Source organism: Leptonychotes weddellii, chromosome 10 (assembly GCF_054177405.1).
Source record: "Leptonychotes weddellii isolate Sample4059 chromosome 10, ASM5417740v2, whole genome shotgun sequence".
NCBI classification, from domain to species: Eukaryota; Metazoa; Chordata; class Mammalia; order Carnivora; family Phocidae; genus Leptonychotes; species Leptonychotes weddellii.
The window spans coordinates 32,969,568-32,990,686 of NC_138378.1; the positions used below are offsets into that span (position 1 = coordinate 32,969,568).

The window sequence follows — 21,119 nt, forward strand, 5'->3', positions numbered from 1 at the left end:
GACCTCACTGATATGAGGAACTCTTAATCTCAGGAAACAAACTGAGGCTTGCTGGAAGGGGGAGGTGGGAGGGATGGGGTGACTGGGTGATAGACATTGGGGAGGGTATGTGCTATGGTGCATGCTGTGAATTGTGTAAGACTGTTGAATCACAGATCTGTACCTCTGAAACAAATAATGCAATATATGTTAAGGAAAAAAAAGAAAGAAGATAGCAGGAGGGGAAGAATGAAGGGGGGGAAATCGGAGGGGTAGACAAACCATGAGAGACGATGGACTCTGAAAAACAAACTGAGGGTTCTATAGGGGAGGGGGGTGGCAGGATGGGTTAGCCTGGTGATGCGTATTAAAGAGGGCACGTTCTGCATGGAACACTGGGTGTTATGCACAAACAATTAATCATGGAGCATTATATCAAAAGCTAATGATGTAATGTATGGTGATTAACATAACAATAATAATTTTTTAAAAATGGGCAAAAGACCTGAACAGGCAGTTCACCAAAGAAGATATACAGATGAGAAGTATATGAAAAGACGTTCATCATATGTCATTAGTGGATTACAAATTAAAACCATAATGAGGGGCACTTGGGTGTTACAGTCAGTTAAGCATCCAACTCTTGGTTTCAGCTCAGGTCATGATCTCAGGGTCCTGGGATTGAGCCCCACGTCAGGCTCCACACTGAGTGTGGTGTCTACTTGAGATTCTTTCTCCCTTTCCCTTTGCCCCTCCCACTCATGTCGTGTCTGTCTCTCTCAAATAAATAAATAAAATCTTAAAAAAAAAAATAAAATAAAACCATAATGAGATACCACTACACATCTATTAGAATGGTGAAAATCCCAAAGGCTGACAATACCAAATGCTGGTAAGGATGTAGAGCAACAGGAACCCTCATTCATTGCTGGTGACAGTACAAAAATGGTACAGCCACTTTGGAAGACAGGTTAGTAGTTTCTTACAAAAATAAACTCTTACCATGTGATCATGCAATCACACTCCTTGATATTTACCCAAATGGCTTGAAAAGTTATGTTTACACAAAAACCTGCACATGGATGTTTATAGCATCTTCATTCACAATTGCTCAAACTTGGAAGCAACCAAGATGTACTTCAGTAGGTGAATGGATAAACAAACTGTTGTACAGCCAGGCAATGGAATATTATTCAGCACTGAAAAGAAATAAGCTATCAAGCCATTAAAAGACATGGAGAGAATCTAAATGCATATTACTAAGTAAAAGAAACCAATCTTAAAAGACTACCTAATATATTATTTCAACTATGTGGCATTCTGGAAAAGGCAAAACTGCAGAAACAGTAAAAAAAAAAAAAAGTGGTTGCCAAGGGTTCAGAGGGAGGGCGAGATGAATAGGTAGATCACAGATGATTTCTAGGGCAGCAAATCTATTTTGTATGATACAATGGTGGATACCTGTCATTATATATTTGTCAAAATCCATAGAATGTACAACACTGAGAGTGAACTGTAATTTAAACTATGGACTTTGTGTGATAATGATATGTCAATGTAGGTTCATCAGTTTTAACAAAAGTACCACTGTGATCCAGGATGCCAATAGTGGGGGAGGTTCTACGTGTTTGAGGATAGGGATTATATGGGAACTCTCTGTACTCTCTGCTCAATTTTGCTGTGAACTAAAAGCTACTCTAAGAAATAAAGTCTATTAATTAAAAAAAAATTAGCATCATTTATGCTGGGTGGAATCAGGCCAAAGTTAAAATTCACATAAACCCACATCTTTTGCTTACTTTCTCCTGCCCTGTTCTACTTCTCCCTCTCCTTTCTTCTGAGATCATTTATTATGTCCTGAGATAATAAATCACTTGGGCAAAAATCCCCATCTCAGCCTCTGCTTCTAGGGAACCAAACTAAGGCAGAGGTGTAGGTGTGGCATGCATTACTACTGACATGTGCAGGCATTTTCTTCTACTTAAAAGACTGGGAAATAACAAAGTGATTCTTGATGTAGAAGAAAAATATTTAACAGAAGTCTCGAATATAGGTGCTGGTAGAAAAAAGGAGGTCTGGAGAGAGTAGAAAAGAAATTTCATCCACATTACCACCACAACACCTAGGAAGATGGAAATATGCCAAAGACAAGTTCTGCCTACTTTAAAGAGTTGTCTGGGCACCAGCTCCTAATTCTATAGGAAGAAAACAAAATGCTCTCAATCCCTTTCACTCGCTGTATTTGTTTCCTGTGGCTGATGTAACAAATGATCACAAACTAGGTGGCTTAAGATAACAGAAATTTATTCTCTCGTACTTCTGGAGACCTGAAGTTCAAAATCAAAGTGTTGACAAAGCCATAGTTCCTCTGAAGGCTCTAGAGAAGAATCCTTCCTGTCTCTTCCGCTTTGTGTGGCTCCTGGGAATCCTTGGCTTCCTTGGCTTGTGGCCACATCACTCTAATTTCAGCCTCTGACTTCATGTGACCTTCTCCACTGTGTCTGTCTTCTCCTCTGCGTGTCTTTTAAAGGACACATTTCACCAGATTTGGGGTTCATCCAGATAATACAGGATGATCTCAAGGTCCTTGATTTAATCACATCTGCAAAGATCCTTGTTTCAAACAAGGAAACATTCATACATTCCAAGGTAGACCTATCCTTGGTGTAGGGGGGCATCATTCTGTCTCCTACATTCACCAAATTTTTCCCTAATTCTATATAATATTTCTTATGTTTTTATATCAAGTTACAGTCTGCCTAGATCTTTCAACTAAACAACCTATTCATTACCATAACAAATAAACATAAGGACAATAATACCCACTGTTAAATCTTGCCCTTTGTGACAACACGGATGAACCTTGAGGTCATTATCTTAAGTGAAGTAAGTCAGGCAGGGAAAGATAAATACAGTATGATCTCATTTATATGTGGAATCTAAAACAAAACACAAAGTAACCAAGCTCATAGACACAGAGAACAGATTGGTGGTTGCCAGAGGGATGGGAAAATGGGTGAAAGTGGTCAAAAGGCACAAACTTCCAGTTATAAATAAATAAGTCACGGGGACATAATGTATAGCATGGCGACTATAATTAGTAATACTATATTGCATATCTGAAAGTTGCTGAAAGATCTTAAAATTTCTCATCATAAGAAAAAAACCTTGTAATCATGTATGGATGTTAACTAGACTTCTTGTGGTGATCATTTCAGGATATATACAAATATTGAATCATTTGTACACCTGAAGATAATATGTGTTATGTCAAATATACCTCAATAATAAAAAATACCCATTGTTTAATGCATTTTTCTTATGTCCCAGACATACCCTGTGAGATATTATCATTCCTATTTTACAGCTGAGGACACTGAGGCTGGAGTGAGCTTTAATTTTTCACCTTTACTATTGCAACTTTGGTATTTCCATTGTGCTTCTGTCCCCTGTAGGACCTAGAATCAGAAGGCTCTCCAATAAGAAGGAATTCACTTTGATCCCTGGGTTACTATTTTGAGTACAAGGCAAAGAGTAATATTCTTAGGAGCACAGTAGATTTAGAAGAGTTTAGGTTGGCTTGGACGGACCCTCATTTGCAGTTTAGAGTGTCCTATTAGAAGGAACAAGTGTTCTGGGTCCTGCAGAAGTAGCTGGAGTCCTCACGGTGTTCTCTTATTAGCTTCCTGAATTTGGGCAAGTTACAAATTTTTTCTAAGACTGATTCCTAACCCATTAAATTCACACGTTCCCACAGGGCTCACATGACTGTTTAAGAAATAATTGAGTTAAAAGCAGAATCACCTTCATCGGACCCAGTACACATCAATACCCGTATTCTTCCTTATGTATTTGCAGGAAGAAGGCACCTGGAGAGCTTCACATTCTCCATCCATTAATGCTCGACAGAGATCTCCCACCCTCCTCAGTCCTGGCTTCCTTCTCCAACACACAGCTAATAAAGAAAACTGAGATCCTATGAGAACATAAATTTTCCCTTCTCATTTCAATTGTTGCTTCCCCTGCTTTTATAGAAGTCCTTTTCTTGAATTACACTCATTTCTAAAGGATCACGAGTCTACATCTACCTGAGTTACAGAGTAGAGGCTTTTCTTCCTTCTTACCACCCCCTACCATCACCACCAAATGGCTAAGATTTAATGTATGAACATCTTAAACAAGAGAGAGAACAAGTTCACTGTTTTGCAGAAAAAGAGTCATTCAGCAAATCGAGGTCACCATTAAGAGGCTTCAGTGGCCTTGCCAGCCTTACCCCTCCAAGTTTGGAGCCCAGACCAGCAGCCCCAGTAGCACCTGGGGGCTTGAGAGGCACACGCATCGACAGCACACAGCAGAGCAGCTGGGTCAGAACCTCTACCATGCGGCCCATGAGTCTGCCCTTAACAAGCCCTCCGGGTGATTCTGACGCACACTAGAATTTTAGAAGCACTTTGGTACAGCGGTGGTTCCCAAACCCGAGCATGCATCAGACGCACCTGGAGGAGGTTGTAAAACAGATTACGAGGCTCCACCCCCAGAGTCTGACTCACAGGTTTGGGAAGGGGCCAGAGAATCTGCATTTCTCACAAACTGCCAAGTGGTACTGGTGCCGCTGGTCAGAGAACATGATCTGAGAGCTGCTGTACTATCACGCATCCAAAGGTAAATTCATTGGTTTCTTTTCTCTCTCTGAATATGAAATCTTGAATCGGGAGTATTGCCAAAAGGGAAAAAAAAATCCATGATTTGGAGGATTGTTTTGATACCTGAATTTCCCACTAGATGTAGGTTCTCCTATGCTGCTTTGATATCTATTCAGAGCTGGTTCTTCCATTTCTGTAGAAAGGAAGGCACCAAACCTTTTCATGTGGCCCTCAAAATCTCTCAGACACATCTTTTGACTCCTTTGGCTGGTTATTTTTTCAAGCTGGTCCTTTCAGCTTTCAAATCCATTACATTTTTGTCTTCTTCACACTATCACCAGATACACCTTCCCTAAGCCACATTTTGGTTGCCTCTCTTCCCATTTGTAAAACTTTCACGGACTCTGTAGTTCCCACCATATCACATCTAAACTCTTTCTTCTGGTTTTCAAGACCCTCTATTATCTAATTTCTCTTTAAAAACAGTCCTCTCGCTCACTCACTCTCTGCTCTGCTCAAATTGGTCCTTTTACTGAGCCACACACAGGTAAGTTCATTTTTCATCCTTGCTACTGTCTTTCACTTGTAACGCTCTTCTTTTCTCATCTAAAGCCAACACATCCTTCAAGGCCCAGATTAAGTGCCATTTCCAGCCCAGGTTTGCATACCAGCCACCACTTCCTCCTGTCCACAGCACACATTGCAAGTCAAAAGGGTAACTCAAGCTGAGTTACCAGATACTACCTCTGAATCCTACTTAACACAGCACTCCAGGCCACTACTACCGATCACAGTGTGCACAGAAGATAAACCTTAGTATTCCATCCCTTTATGGTTTTTGTTATTCACATTATCCCAGAATCCACAATGTGGTATCTTTTCATTGTTATTCACTAAATTGTAAGCTCACTTAGGAGAGGGATAAGGCTTAAAATACTTCTCTACTCCTTCAGAATTTCACATAGTCCTGACTAGAGGGCAAGAGCTGAGGAATACATTTGTTTTCCAATTAAACAAAAAGTACTGTAACAGATAGGCAGTGATGCTTACACTTGATTTGGCAGACTTCACTCAATGGAGAGCCACAGTTACCTGAATTCCTTATCTACCACCTCGAAGAATAATACTAGAAGTATTTGCTTAATTAATTCCTTAGGTTTCCAAGAATAAAACAAAGTTTATCCTCATCTCTTCAGTAGGGAGGGAAGCATAGAGATATGAAATTTATATCAGCTCAAAAACAAACCAGTACCAAATAAGGCTATAAACCAAGCATTGTGTCTAACGTAAGAACAATGAGATAATGGGAATTTTTGGGCGCCTGGGTGGCTCAGTTGGTTACGCGACTGCCTTCGGCTCAGGTCATGATCCTGGAGTCCCAGGATCGAGTCCCGCATCGGGCTCCCTGCTCAGCAGGGAGTCTGCTTCTCCCTCTAACCCTCCCCTCTCTCATGCTCTCTCTATCTCATTCTCTCTCTCAAATAAATAAATAAAATCTTTAAAAAAAAAATAAGATAATGGGAATTTTTGACAGTGGCACCATATAAACACTGAGCCTTATCTTGGTTTGAATCAACATTTACAGGAGCTAGTTTATTTTAATCTGAAATAAAATCTTGACCTTAACTCTGTTTTTTCCTCTTCATATCTTTGACATATGAAATACTGAGGGAGATGTAGAGGAGGCATAGAGGCTGTGATTAAATCTGTTTCTCGAATCCATTATCTTCTCACTTTTCATGAGCTCTAATTTAAACATCTTATTTATAGGGTAATGTTCTTAAGAATTCGCTAGATGTATTTAAATGGGGAGAGTTAATTGGGACTGTTTTAGCAGAAGTCAGCCCCAGCTCCTCTCTGCTCCCGAAAAATAATGTAATTTCCTCCTTTTCGGTCTAATTTTCATGTTCATTGTTGCTGCTCTGAATATTGTGACCTAAGGCTGTATGAATTTAATAATGTTTTTAGGTTTAATATTATCATTAATATTGGCAATCTTTACATCATAAATTTGGTATCTTCCTACAGAACTTCCCACAGTTCTTGACATAAAAATTAAATAAAGTCTAAAGCAAAGAACAGCTTAAAAATAGTATGCATTGGGAATTGAAAAAAAAAGTGAAAGATATACGCTATGTTTTAAATATATATTGAATGAGCTTAGAAAGTGAGCAGAAACTATTTTCCCACTGCACCAAGAGTTGCTTTACCCATCTAGTAACTTCCCAGGTAATACGTGCTTTGAATAATAAGTACAATTCTATTATCTGTAGCTAACTAGGAATAAACGGATGCCCAGTATATAGGGCCACATGCATAAAGTAATTCATACACCAATTTCTCTTGTTCTCCCCCAAATCATCTATCTTAGGTTGAGTTCTCTGGAAGCAAAGTTCTCTGAGACAAGGTAAGTTGTTTATTAAGGACCTGGCCTTGGAGAAACTGGTAAGAAATGGGAAAACAGGACAGAGAAGGGGACAAGACCATATAAGGGGGTGATTTCAGGTCTCTGGGGGAGCTCCCACTGTAAATGACCCCTCTGAGTTAATCTCTCCTTCAAACAAAGGAGCTGGGCTTTCATATTCACCAGTCATTGGCTACTGGTGACCCCCAGGGACACAACCTCCCAGGCACTTCTGCTTCCCAGTATGTCTGGGCAGAACATCTCCAGTAGCCCAAGAGTAGATCTATGAAGAAGACTGCAGGTGCCAGGTATTTGCACCGATCATCTTGCTCATCTAATCAGCTGCAAGGGGCCCTCTTTGCTTCTCCTAAGGATGGGTTTTTGGGGAACAGCCTCCAGCTGTGCTCCTTCCATCCCATCAGAACCCAATAGGCAATAGTGTGTCAGGAGCTCCCAGGACCACCACAACTATCCCCAGTAGTAACTCCCAAGCCTTTGCCAATACTCCCAGATGGAGGGACACTCCCTATCTTCTCTTCATCAAGTTCCCCTCTTTTCAATCCTGCTACTGCAACATAATGAGTCATAAGGACAATTCAAGTATCTTAAAACAATAACCAATTATTAGTGTAGGAGTCTATGGGTTAGCAAGCTGAACTGAACTCAGCTGGGGGATCTTCTGTTCTTGCTGTGTTCCCTCATGTATCTGAGGTCAGCTGCAGGTCAGGTAGGAGGCTTGCTAATCCTGGGTGTACCCTGTCTCATCCCTGGGGTCTCAGCTGGGACAACTGAAATGATTCATGTTTCCTCCACATGGAATATGTCCTCTCATCCTTCAACAGGCTATCCCAAGTTTATCACATGACCACAATAGGGACACCAATAGAACAAGTAGCAGTGTGTAAGGCCTCTTGAGGTCTAGGCTCAGAATAAGCCCACTGTCACTTCCTTCACATTCTATTAGTCAAAGCAAGTCACAGAACCAGGCCAGATTCAAGAGGTGGAAACAAGATGTAAAGTCATATTCCAAAGGGCATGGGCACAGATATAAACAGTTGTGCATATTTATTGCAACACAACACAGCCTCTCAATGTGTAACCCTCTTACTCCCAGAAACATCAACATAATTCCAGGATAAGCCTAATCTTCCAAACCAAGGCCCAGGGGGAGGTTTTCTTCATCTTGTCTCCCGATACCCAAAGATGCTATACTCCAAGTGTTGTAATATCTTCTCTACTCTGGAGTGATGTTTCAGTCAAGGTTCTCCAGAGAAACAGAACCAAGACAGTTTATAGAGATCTGTAGAAAGAGACTTATCATGAAGGATTGGCTCTTCTGAAAACACTCTCACAAACACACCCAGAAATCTTGTTTACCTGCCACCTGGGCATCCCTTAGCCCCATCAGGTACACGCATAAAACAAACCGTCACAGTCATGTAAAGTAGGGAGGGGGAGTTCAGTTCATATCTTCTTCTCCCTGGCAGCATAGACAAGAAAGAAATTACTCCCAATAGCTTATCCCTCTAGATACATTCAACAAGGCTTATTTTCTGTCCATTTTACATGTGTCTTGGGGGCTGGAGGGGTGGGTCATGCAACTTGTTTATCTCCATGTGACACCCAATGACTGAGCATCACAAAAGGGAGTGAAGAACATAATTCTATTTTTAGCTGCTGGGTGTGTTTAGTTCTTGTGCCAGGAGATCATTCCCAGGGTTTCTCACTTATGAACTGATAATGATAAAGGTTCATTATGTGCCCTCATAGCCAGGGGTCCATTCTAAATAAGATAATTCATAACTGAAGGCTGTCCACAGGGTGTAAAGCTGAAGAAAAATCTGTACAAGCTTCAAAGGATCAAATGTACCCAAAGAATTTCTTCACAAAGTATAAAATACATTACACATTTTATTAGTTCTAAGATGCTCGTTTTTCATATTTTAACATCTCTGAAATTGGGATGCATCTTAAAATCGACGGTCTTTTAAAATTATTTGGCAGCATTTTCTTAATGGCCTATAAAAAAGTGGTGAATCTTACAATTGATGTCTTAGATTCAATGATATATGATAAGCAGAAGAATTATCTGTTTCCTCATATAAAACACTGGCCTGCAAAACACATGTGAACCTGTTAAAATGGTAACAGGCAAGGCTTTTGAATATGAATGCTCAATAATTTAACAGGCTTCACATTTTACCTGATGAGTAAATTAAACTCCAGGTTCAGCCAAGTTGAGTACATGGGTGGGATGGGATAACCAAGTTAGCATCAGAGAAATCCTCCAGGATCTCTGCAAAATACTCTGGACTTAAAGAGGGGAAGACTGTCTGGCTTTATAATCAGCTTAAATTTTAAATTAGCTGTACCATGTAAAGGAGTGTTACTGGGTCACCAACAAAAAGTAGTCTTAGATGCATAAAATTATGGAATTCTCTTGGCTTTTAGATCTGAGAAAAGGCAATTTCACAGGAATCAACGGAGATCTGGCATTTTCAACCTCACCCTCTGGGTTCATGCCTCAGATATTCTGTTTGAAAATATTTTCCCTCATTACCATGACTGGTTCCCAGTCGACAGCTCACCCAAATGTGAGCTCACCTATTCAGGTAAAAATGTATATATTATAAAATGAAGGGTATTTAAAAATCTCTTTTCAGCAGTTTCCCACATCTTGCCTGTTTTCCCCAGTATATATGTGTTATCTTGATAATCAGAAAATGTGTTTAAATGAAGGAAAGGGGAGCAGGATTTGAAGATGAGAAATCAAGCTCCAGAACACATGCTACCTATACTGTGATGAATAAACAGGAAATGAACACGACTAAACATGGTCAGAGCCTCAAGAAGTCATTCTACTTTTTCACCTCTTATAAAGAGGTGTACTGTCCAATGTTTCCTCTCTAAACCTCAGTGTCCTTATTTGTAATATGCGAATACCAGTATTGATAACTGGCCCCTTGTGAGGATCAAATGAAATAATGAATATAAATATGCTTGTAAACTCCCAAGATGTGTAAATATGTTATTAGTAATACCATCCTCTTTTTTCCCTGAGGACTTGGATAAGACAACAGGTAGTGGCTATCTGCCCAGAACTTGTTCCCCAATGCTATCTCTTATTCTGGCACTAAAGTACTGAACTATTTTCTCTTGTATCTCAGAACAAACTTCAGTAGCCACAGTTCTCACTGTGTCATCAGCGTCTTACCCAGGATCCCACAGCCAAGACAGAAAATGCAAGGCATGTGTGTCACAGCTTCCTCCCTTCCTTGTCCATAGCAGACATTGATAATCAAGCTCAGATCTCATACCAACCTAGCTGAGCCTCAAATGCCTCTGAATCCTTCTTAACAAGTGATCTAAGCAGCCACTCACTATTAACAATCAAATAGAATGAATAGCTGAGATTAAATCTATCTGCCATTTCTGTTGTAAAGTAGTCAAAAATGCCATTACAAGCAGAAATTAGAATTAAAGTAGGGAAACTCTTGAAATGAAAAGTTGATAATAGAAGTTCAACTACTTCAGTTCTGACACAAAATTAGGTATTGTACAGGTCACTTAGCCTTTTGTACCTCCATTTCCTTAGAGTTTTTTGTTTTTTTTTTTAAATTCCAGTGTCATTAAGATGCCATGTTATATTAGTTTCAGGTGTAAAATATAGTGATTCAACAATTCTATACATTACTCAATCTTATCATGATAACTATACTCTTAATCCCCTTCACATATTTCACCCATTCCCTCCCCCACTCACCTTCCTTTTAGTAACCATCTATTTGTTCTCTGTAGTTAAGAGTCTCTTGGTTTGTCTCTTTTTGTTCACCTTTGCTCATTTAATTTGTTTCTTAAATTCCACATATGAGTGAAATTATATGGTATTTATCTTTCTCTGACTTACTTATTTCACTTAGCATTATACTCTCTAGATCCATCAATGTTGTTGCAAATGGCAAAATTTCATTCTCTTTCATGGCTGAGTAATATTCCACTATATAAATCATGGAAGATGTGAATATATATATATATATATATCTCCATTCATCTATCCACAGAGACTTGGGCTGCATCCATAGTTTGACTATTGTAAATAATGCTGCAATAAACATAGGGATGCATATATCCTTTTGAATTAGTATTCTCATACCCTTTGAGTTTTCAACAAATGGTGCTGGGGAAACTGGACAGCTGCATGCAAAAGAATGAAACTGGACCACTTTCCTACACCAAACACAAAAATAAACTCAAAATGGATTAAGGACCTAAATATGAGAACTGGAGCCATAAAAATTCTAGAAAAGAGCACAGCCATTTCCTTATAGTTCTAATAAGAATTAGATTCTGATCTCTAGCAAAATCAATTTTGATTTTAGCCAATAGATTCCTTTTCTAACTTCTAACATCTTCCAAATTAGTATGAGTTTCTGCCTTTCGTCTTACCCACCTGAATTTCAGCCAACCCTAAATCTTTCTCTCAACCCATTTAAGCCATACTATGACATCTTCAAATTCTATACCCCCTTCAAAGCTATTTTTTGGCTACTCTGGTTGATAAGGACCTCACATTCCACTGACTGGCTTTATCATTAATCACCCATGGATTCAGTTGGCATTCTTTGTTCTGGTCAACTAGACTGCAAGCTCCCTAAAAGGGCAGGTCTGGAGATCACAGTTCTTTAAATCTCAAAGCCTTGCACAGAGTTCTATATGTAGGAGATGCTTAATGATGAATACCTGAATTTATATTGAGTTTCAAAATTTTCAAAGAAATTTCAAGTTCATTTGTTCTAAATTGATCCACTCCATTTCCCTGGTAATTTTAACCTTAGAAATGTTGGCTAATGATAATATTTAGAGAAAGGACTGAAACTGGTCTTCCAAGTTATCCTTCAAAAGCATTTCTTTTTCTCCACAGTCTACCTCATTATGCCAAAAGTATAAACTGGGAAAAAGGAAGAGATTTAAAAAATGTCTTAGCGGGCCTGGGTTGCTCAGTTGGTTAAGTGACTGACTTGTGGTTTCCACTCAGGTCACGATCTCATGGGTAATGAAATCCAGCCTTGCATAGGGCTCCACGCTCAGCAGGCAGTCTGCTTGAAGATTCTCTCCCTCTGCCCCCACTCAAATAAATAAATAAATCTTTTTTAAAAGATTTATTTTTCTCAAATAATAAATTCAGGATCATTTCTTAGAACTCAACTTTAACATTCTCAGGCTGATTTTAAGTATTTCTTTTATTTAATATTATTGTATATACTTAAATATATTTTATAAATGGTATATAATTGACTTATGATTGCTATAAAATATAATAATATTAATATTATAATTACTTTATGATGTAAATGTTTTATAATTTGAATATAGATATCTTATAACCTAAAGTCAAACAGATATTATAATTCTATTTCATACTTTGTACAATAGTGATTATTTGTACCATTTCTTTTCAAAGAAATTTTTGAGGTAGATTTTCTAGAATATAGTTGAAGTAATGAGATGTAGTATAAAAAAGGCTTTATAGTTTTTACTCCCCACCCACCTCCACTCCACATCCTTTTGTTTGTTTTTATTTTGATGTAAAACATTTATTTTTCTTTTCTCTTTCCAGTGCAGGCTTCCCCTGCATGGGGCCTACATCAGAGAGTATAAAGAAAGTAGGAAGGATTAAGATATAGTTGGATTATATGATAAAGAATCTGACTGGAAAAGAAATTCCATTATCACCACACTGGAAGTTGAGCTCCTTTCTTCACATCAAACAGTGGGGGAGAGGGAGGGAAAAATGTCTTCAAAATGGATTTCCTTTCATTTCCACTTCAATTCACTGTGGTTGGGTGCTCAGTACATTCCATACCCTCAGACTCTGAAAGAACTTGAATTGGACTTTAACACATTGGGAATTTCAACTCAAGCAGATCTGACAGGAGAAGACAGACGCCTGAACAGATGCAGCTTGCGTAGGGAGAGGTTATTTTTTTTAACCAAAAGTTGCTGATTTTTCTTCTAAAAAAAAATCTTTTCCCTGATAAGTTTTAAAGTGTGAAAATTTTGACATTTTTCTTTACACATCATAGGTTTACTGTGTTTATTTTGTGTCTGTGTGGCTAATGTAATCGTCCTATGGTGGGTTGAGAAGGCAATATTCAGATTCTGTCAAAACCCCTGGGCAGTAGCCATGTTTTTGAAACTTTTAGCACTTCACTGAGCTTACCAGGGGCCTGGTTTCCCTGATGTGTGAATTGCTACAAAATTAAAACATGGCCAATGCTGGATTCTCATTGACAAGCTGGTGAGGTCCATGTCCCTGGAGTTCTTCTCAAGTCTCACTGATCCTGTCAGAGAAATCACTACTCCTGCTCTAAATTGCTACCTGAGGAGAAGATTAGGACTTTACAGGCATCTGAAAAAGTTGTGAGAGAGGTGAGAATTCTGGGCAAAAGAAGAGGAATTTCATATGTCTGTGGGTGAACTGAGCTGTGTGAAATATATAAATGACCTCCTGTTCTGTATTTGCATGGGAAGAGATCTGAGAAGAACAGATATGGTTATATAGACAATGGAAGAAAATGTTTAAAATAAGTACTCTATTAGTCCTACAGTTTCTGTAACCATGCAATAAAACAGACCACTTAAGTTGGTTGACTGACCAACACTGTTGACCAACATTGACCAATATTGACCCTCGATGACCCTGAGACAAAAAAGCCAAGAGAGAAAGATCCATATTTTCTTCATCCAAGCTCCTCTCTTCTCAATGACACCATTCCCCTCCCTTCTCTAGAATAGTAGCCCCAGAGTGTGCTCATTAGACAAGCTACATTATCATCAACTGGGAATCTATTAGAAATGCAAATTCTAGGGCCCCATCCCAGAACTACTGAATCAGAATTCTAGGATGGAGCACAACAATGTATGTTTTCACAAGTTTGCAGTATGTTCCTAATGCACACAAAAGTTTGAAAACCATTATTCTAGTGTACAGCATTATCAGTCTCTCAATCTTAACTGGTTTATTTTCATCAGCATGCAATATGTTCTAGTACTTTCTACATTAACAATTTTTTTCTCTGGTCTTCACAACTTCTAGCTATCTTCCCCTCTATTCTCTGTCACAGCATTTAAAATCTTGTCTGTACAAGAAGATAACAAAATAGGAAGCCCCTGACTTTGTTCTCCCACAGAGGCATTGACATAACAACAATATATATTCCAAAAGCCCTCATGGACTTGAGAAGCCAGTTAACAAGTGGCAGTACCCTAGGTATGTTCAAAGCCAAGAATGACCACGTTGAAATGGTTAGAAAAAGCATTTTGTCTCTTCCATGTAACACTTTCCCCAAGTTGGTACATCTCAGCACGATTAGAAATAAATGCACACTTCATGGCTTCTCCATGGTGGGGTTTGGAGGGTGGGCAGGGAGAAAAGCGGAATGTATGTCCAACATTCTAGGTTTTTGGGGGGTTGCCAGAGGGACTGGTTCCCACCTTGTCTGACTCTGAGCACTGATGGAGATCTGGCATACTTTGGATGTCTGGGTAATGTTGAGGAAAAAAAGAGAGAGCTCCTTGGTTTAACACTAGAGAACCTGCAGAACTGAAGACAGACACCAGAGGGAGAAAGAGATTATGAGCTCTTGAAAAAGAAACCAGCAAAGAGACCTACACCAAGACACATTATAATTAAAAGGTCAAAAGTTAAAGACAAGGAGAGAATCTTAAAAGCAGCAAGAGAAAAACAACTTGTTATATAAAAAAAAAACCTTGACACAATCATCAGATTTTTCAGCAGAAACTTTTCAGACCAAAAAGGAGTGACACACATTCAAAATGCTGAAAGAAAAAAACTTCCAACCAGACCACTCTAACTGGGAAAATTATCATTCAGAATTGAAGAAGAGAAATAGAATTTTCCAGACAAACAAAAGTTTAAAAAGTTCATCACCACTAAACAGGCCTTACAAGAAATGTTAAAAGACTTTTATAAACTGAAAATAAAGGGTGCTAATTAGTAAAAAGAACACACAAAAAAGGATAAATCTCACTGGAAAGATAAATATATAGTAAAGATAGTGGATTAACATGAAGATTAAATGACAAAAGTAGCAAAAATAACTGTAACTAAAATAATTAGTTAAGGGCTACACAAGATAAAAAGGGGTAAAATGTGACATCAAAAACATAAAATATGGGGGGAGTAAAAGTGTTGAACTTTAGAAGGGGATCAAATTTAAATTGTTACCAACTTAGACTGTTAAAGATGTAAGTTGTTATATGTAAAATTCATGGTAATGACAAAACAAAAACCTATAGTAAATACACAAATGATAAAGAGAAAGGAATATAAGCACACTACTAAAGAAAGTCATCAAACCACAAAGGAAGAGAGCAAGAGAAGAAGAAGGAACAGAGAAGAACTACAAAAACAACAAGAAAATAATTCACAAAATGGAAATAAGTACCTACTTATCAATGGACTAAAATTCTCCAATCAAAAAATATACAGTGGCTTAATAGATTTAAAAAAAAAAAAGAACAAGTCCCATTTATACTGCCCGCAAGTGTCTTACTTTAGATGTGAAGACACACATACACTGAAAGTGAAAGGATGGAAAAATACATTCCATGCAAATGGAAACTGAAAGAAAACTAGAGTACCTATAGTTACATAAGACAAAATAGACCTCAAAACAAGAGTTGTAATAAGAGACAAGGAAGGGTATTACATAATGATAAAGGGGTCACTTCAACAAGAGGATATACATTTGTAAATATTTATGCACCCAACATAGGAGCACCTGAATATATTAAGCCAGTATTAACAGACCTAAATGGAGAAAGAAACAGTAATACAATAATAGTAGGGGACTTTAATACCCCACTTACATCAATGGATAGATCATCCTGACAGAAAATCAATAAGGAAACTTTGGCCTTAAATGACATGTTAGACCAGATGGACTTAACAGATATTTACAGAACATTCCATTCAAAAGCTACAGAATACACATTCTTCTCAAGTGCACATGGAACATTTTCCCAAACAGATCATATATTAGGCCACAAAACAAGTTTCAATAAATTTAAAAGGACTGAAATCATATCAAGCATTTTTCCAAACATAGTGGCATGAAATTAGAACTTAATTACATGAAGAAAACTGGAAAAATTCCCCAATATGTGGGAGTTTAACATGCTACTGAACAATGGGCTGAGAAAAAAATCAAAAGAGAAATTAAAAAAAAAGTTAAGACAAATGAAAATGAAAATGTAACATACCAAAATAATGAAAAGCAACCAAAGCAGTTCTAAGAGCAAAGTTCATAGCAATAAATGCCTACCTCAAGAAACAAGAAAAGTCTCAAATAAACAACATAACTCTACACCCCAAGGAACTAGAAAAAAGAACAAATGAAGCTCAAAATTAGTATAAGGAAGGAAATAACAAAGATTAGAGCAGAAATAAATGAAACAGAGACTAAAAAAGATAATAGAAAAGATCAATAAAACTAAAAGCTGGTTCTCTGAAAAGAGAAACATAATTGACAAACCTTTAGCTAGCCTCAGCAAGAAAAAAAGAGAGAATACTCAAATAAATAAAATCATAAATTATGAAAGAGGAGATGTTACAATTGATAACACAGAAATACAGTGGATCATAAGAGACCACTATGTACAACATGCACCAACAAATACACCAACAAATTTGACAACTTAGAATAAATGAATAAATTTCTAGAAATATCCAACCTACCAAAAATGAACAGACCATTTACTAGGAAAGAGATTGAATCAGTAATGATGTGGAGAAATTAGAACCCTTGTACACTGTTGGTAGGAATATAAAATGGTGCAGCTCCTGTGGAAAACAGTATGATGGTCCTCAAAAACTTTCAAATACATAATAAAATAAAATTTAAAAAATAAATAAAATAAAAAACAATTACCATATGATCCAGCAATCGCACTTCTGAGTATCTACCCAAAAGAATTGAAAACAGGACCTTGAAGAAATATTTGCACCCTCATATTCAATGGAGCATTATTCAAAATAGCTAAGAGATGGAAGCAACCTAAATGTCCATCAACAGATGAATGATAAAGGAAGAACAAATGTGGTCTATATATACAATGGAATATTATTCAGGCTTTACCAAGAGGGAAACCCTGTCATATGCAACAACAGGGATGAACCTTGAGGACATATGCTAAGTGAAAGAACCCAGTCACAAATCATAAATATTTCATGATTCTACAATTATATGAATTATTGAAAACAGTCAAACTCTTAGAATATAGAATGGTTGTTGCCAGGGTTGAGGGAGGGATAAAAGGAAGAGATGATTTTCAATGGATATAAAGTTTCAGTTCTGCAAGATGAAAATGTTCTAGAGATCTAAGACTACTGTACTGTACACCTGAGATAATTAAGATAGTATATTATGTATTTTTTTTATCTCAAGAAGAAATCTTTTTCAAGGTTTATTTATTTATTTGAGAGAGAGAGAAAGAGAGGGAGAGCACGAGGTGGGGGGAGGGGCAGAGGGAGAGGAAGAGAGTGTCCTAAGCAGACTCTGCTGAGCATGGAGCCTGATGCAGGGCTCAATCTCACGACCCTGAGATCATGACCTGAAAGGAAACCAAGAGTCGGCAACTTAACCAACTGCGCCACCCAGGCACCCCCACAACAAGAATTTTTTTTAAATAAAATGTCATCTATATTCTTAGGGAGGAGTGATACCTCCAGTCATCATTTTGTCACCAACATTCCACTGAAACAGATCTTTCCAATGTTGAGGATGATTGTCTGTTGCTAATACCAATGGTCACTCAGAAGCTTGCAAGACAGTTTAATCTCCTTCCTTCTTGAAACACTCCCAATTTTTTATTCATTACCACCATAATTCTGCTTTCTCTTTTGCTCCCTGAGATGCAAAAGGTTGAGATAATCTGACCCAGCAAACATATAGGTGTATTCTTGATTTCACTCCTTCCTGCCACAAGTTGGTTTTACCTTCAAAATATATCATGATTCATCCAGTTCTCTCCATCTTCCATGCCACCACCCTTCTCCAAGCCCCTTTGGTCTCTTGCCTCTTACCAAGCCTCTTGGGTTCTACTCTTTGCTTCTACCATCCATTCCTCTCACAACAATCAGTCAACTTTGAAAATACAAATTTCACTCTGCCATTTCACTATTGAAGCTCTCCCATGATTTCACAATGCACTTGGAGTACACTCCAAAATCGTCAACACTGCCTGAAGACCCTGCATGACTGACCCTCATCTCTCCTCTTTGCTCTGAATGTCTAAATGTTTAAAAAAACTCCCACTTCACTTCCTGAAACTCACCATGCTTATTCTCCTCCCAGGGATGTTTCACCAGCTGTTTTTATTGCCTAGACTGTTCTGCATCAAGATTTTCCTGGCCCCTCCTTGTCATTCTGTCCTAGTTCAAGTACCCCCTCTCTGGGACACTCTTCCCTGACCACACAGTCACTTTCCATCCTATGACCCTATTTTATTTTCTTCCTGGTTCTTGTCACTATATTCTTTTCTATTTCTTTTCTATTTTATTACCTGTTGATCACCTGCATGTACACACTCCAGAATATAAACCCAAAGAGAACAGGAAACTTATCTGTCATATTCCCTGATATACACCAGGTACTAGAACACTGCTACAGGATAAAGGATATAAAATGAAGACCTGCAGATAAAATGAATGACAGGGTACACCTTCTAATCGCTCATGCCCAACATGCTTTTTACAGCCACTGGGCCTTTGCATAAGATGTTGCATCAGACTGGAATGGTCCTTCCTAACCCCTTTACCTGATTGTATCTTTATCTGTTCTTTGAATCTCAGGGGGACTCAAATATCATTTCCTCTGGGAGGCTTTCCCTGATTCTTTCAAATCCCCTTCATGGAAACCAACTTCTTCATAACACAGTTGCTGGGTTTCCTTTGCTTATGTGACTATATTTGATTCATGTCTGTTTCCCCAAAAGAAGACACTTTTGATTTTGTTTCATATGTTATTGCCAGCTCAATATATACAATAAGTGGTCCATAGATACTTAATAAAAAATACCTCTAGTAACTTTTAGTAGCATGAATATGCATGCTGGTTTTTTTTTTTTCAGGACAGGCCTGAAAAATGCCTGCTATTCTGGCATAATTGTAAATAAAAGGGTCCCAATTTGGATGATCAATTAGATGCTCACTCCAGTTATGTGATATCAGAAGTGTCACTAAAAATGTATCAGGATTAAAAAGCTAATTAAATCACTTTAAAAAATGATTGGCTTTTACTTAAGACTTTCTTTCTTTCTCTTTCTTTTCTTTCTTTTTTCTTTCTTTCACAGAGAGAGAGAGCACAAGCAGGGGGAGTGGCAGGCAGAGGGAGAGGGACAAGCAAGCTCCACTGAGCAGAGAGTCCAACATGGGGCTTGATCCCAGGACCTTGGGATCATGATCTGAGCCAAAGGCAGGTGCTTAACCAACTGAGCCACCCAGGCCCCAATGATTGGCTTTTAAGTAGTATTTCTCTATAAGCCAACATTTTACAAACTGCAGGTCAACACCTAATAGTGGGCCATGACTACCAATTTTTTTACGAATCAGAATAAACTAGAATAAAATAAAAAGTATTCAGATTACTCACATTGACCCACAAGTGGGTAAATAAGCATTATTTGGGAATCTTCTTTTTGTTTTTATTTTTAGTACATAGCTCTATTTGTATAGGTCACAACGCAAAATGTTTACCTTTATACTATGGGTCGTAGTGGTGCTGTGGGTCTCCACCCAGACCCCACTGACCAGGCTTGTGTACCCATCTTCCACTGCTTTGACCATTGGCTGCTAATAGTTTTCAGTCATGCCCTTTGCAGGGGAACTGCCCTCTGGAGAGCCTCCTGAAAATGCCTGGTGGTTTTCCCCTCCCTCCAGGGACAGGTGATGACTGACCAATATATGAGTAGAAAAGACTAGCTCCTGACCTCAAGGGGAGCAGCTACATGGTACACTTCATGTTCCAGAACTTTCAGGTGAGATCAAGCCAACAGAGATTCCAGTAGAGCCTATATCCATGCCTGACTTTTTCCCTGCCCATCTTGCTTTCTTTGCTCCCATGCAGGTTCCTTCTGAGATCAATTCCCCCTACCAATATAGCACTTGTACCAAAATCACTAGCTCAGGTTCTGTTTCTAAGAACCCAACTGAAGACAGCTGTCATTTGAAAAATATGAGAAACTCTAATACATTATTTTATTATTTATTATTAATGAAATAATTTATGTTAACAAAGAGTTTGCTTTATCTTTCTGCATGGTCTCTAGGAAAGGTACAAAATGTGACACAGAAATCCTGAACAAGTGGATTGTTTTTTGAACCAAGACTCAGGAAAACAGGTGTGCCAGCCATCTGCTGGTGTGTTGGGGATGCTCTTCCCAAAAATGTGTCAGTCCAGACATCAATTCACATAAGACTCAAGACCTACAATGTGTTGAGGGAAATGGGGTAGAAGAAGCAGCCTCATTTCCTTCTGTAAACCAAGGCAGATAAATGTAGTCGAATGCCAAAGCTGCTTTAGAAAATGTCCTGTCAGAGCCAGCTGTGCTTTTCCACTGAAGAGTCCTCTCACTTTATCCTGACTGGAGACAGTGCCCGCAGTCGGCACAGATACCTGAGCTCCCAAAGTCCTCAGGGCCACCCAACAGCTGCCACCCAGCACTTCCTGGACTCCTGCGGGGTCCCTGGCTCCATCACCTCACACTGCTCGTTGTTTGACAAATGCCAAAGCTTCTGTGAGGATGCATCTCTCCTGTGGTTCCTGGAACAGTGTCCAGACTAGAGAAAATACACCACAGGCTCTGAACAAGAAGAACAAATGGAAGATTGCTGTACCCATCAAATACAGACCCTAGGAACCATGAACCAGAGAAACAAACACACCTTAGCTAAACAATCGGGGATCTTCCATTGGGAGAGTTACTCATTTATTTATGGAGCACTCACCTTCCGGAGGCATTTTGGGCTGATTTTCAACAATATCACCAGGCAGAAATCACCTGGATTTGCC

General features: G+C 38.5%; 1 long non-coding RNA gene across 1 annotated transcript in view; it reads right to left on the minus strand.

Moving 5' to 3' along the window:
• The window catches only part of LOC145723840 (uncharacterized), an 87,480-nt gene that overhangs the window by 22,826 nt on the left and 43,535 nt on the right, over positions 1 to 21,119 (minus strand). Inside the window, exon 2 of the long non-coding RNA XR_014149167.1 lies at positions 8,404 to 8,506. This is a non-coding gene — a long non-coding RNA (uncharacterized LOC145723840). The remainder of the gene's footprint in view (positions 1 to 8,403; positions 8,507 to 21,119) is intronic.